Source organism: Fulmarus glacialis, unplaced genomic scaffold, assembly GCF_000690835.1.
Source record: "Fulmarus glacialis isolate BGI_N327 unplaced genomic scaffold, ASM69083v1 scaffold39232, whole genome shotgun sequence".
Lineage (NCBI taxonomy): Eukaryota > Metazoa > Chordata > Aves > Procellariiformes > Procellariidae > Fulmarus > Fulmarus glacialis.
In genome coordinates this window covers 899-1,687 of record NW_009199167.1, presented here as the reverse complement: position 1 = coordinate 1,687, position 789 = coordinate 899, and the positions used below count along the sequence as shown (strand labels likewise).

At 47.0% G+C, this 789-nt stretch overlaps 2 non-coding genes across 2 annotated transcripts; both read right to left on the bottom strand.

Annotated features, from left to right (window-relative positions):
- On the bottom strand, positions 1-70 carry TRNAC-GCA. The gene has a single exon. It is a non-coding gene; the product is annotated as a tRNA-Cys (tRNA).
- A 432-nt stretch (positions 71-502) lies between these two features.
- On the bottom strand, positions 503-574 carry TRNAC-GCA. Its single transcript has one exon. It is a non-coding gene; the product is annotated as a tRNA-Cys (tRNA).
- Between the last annotated feature and the right edge of the window lie 215 nt (positions 575-789).

Here is a 789-nt window from a genome sequence, read left to right as displayed (position 1 = left end):
GGGGCACCTGGAGTTGAACCAGGGACCTCTTGATCTGCAGTCAAATGCTCTACCACTGAGCTATACCCCCCTGGGTCAGCACTCATACAAGGAGCAATAAAAAACTTAATATATAGCTCGGGTTTTACATCCACTGCTTAGATTGTTCTACATGACAGCACCCTCTTTTCCATGCTAACATACAAGCAAAATTCTGCACAGAAAGTTACTGCAGACAATCTGGAGAGAAATACACACAGGCAGGGTCTAATCACGCACACAAACTTGATCCCCAGCAGTCTCCTCATTGATCAAAACAACTACTGCTAGGGCCAAGCCACAAACATCATGTCTTTCTTCATCACTGACAGCGATGCTGATTTTAGCAGGAGGTGTTTAGTCGAGTGCTCAGTATCTTGAGCACTGAAGTTCAGAGACCTGCCTTCTGTGCACAGCACAAGCACAGTGGATCTAAAAGTGAGGGATGCTCCTCATAGTTTTTCCTGGAAAAAGCACAAGCCAAACGGGGCACCTGGAGTTGAACCAGGGACCTCTTGATCTGCAGTCAAATGCTCTACCACTGAGCTATACCCCCTGGCTTAGCACCTTCACAAGGCGATTTTAAAAACGTTTCCATAGAGAGACAACTTTCTGTGTCCACTGCTTACACTCTTACTTCACAGCCCCTTGGGCACCTCAGTGTGCCTGCTACAGGGTGTACAGACAAACACTGCAATCAAGAACAGAGACAAGTACACACTGACAGGGAGTTGTCTCTCACACAGTGCACAACCCCTGCAGTTTCCTAAT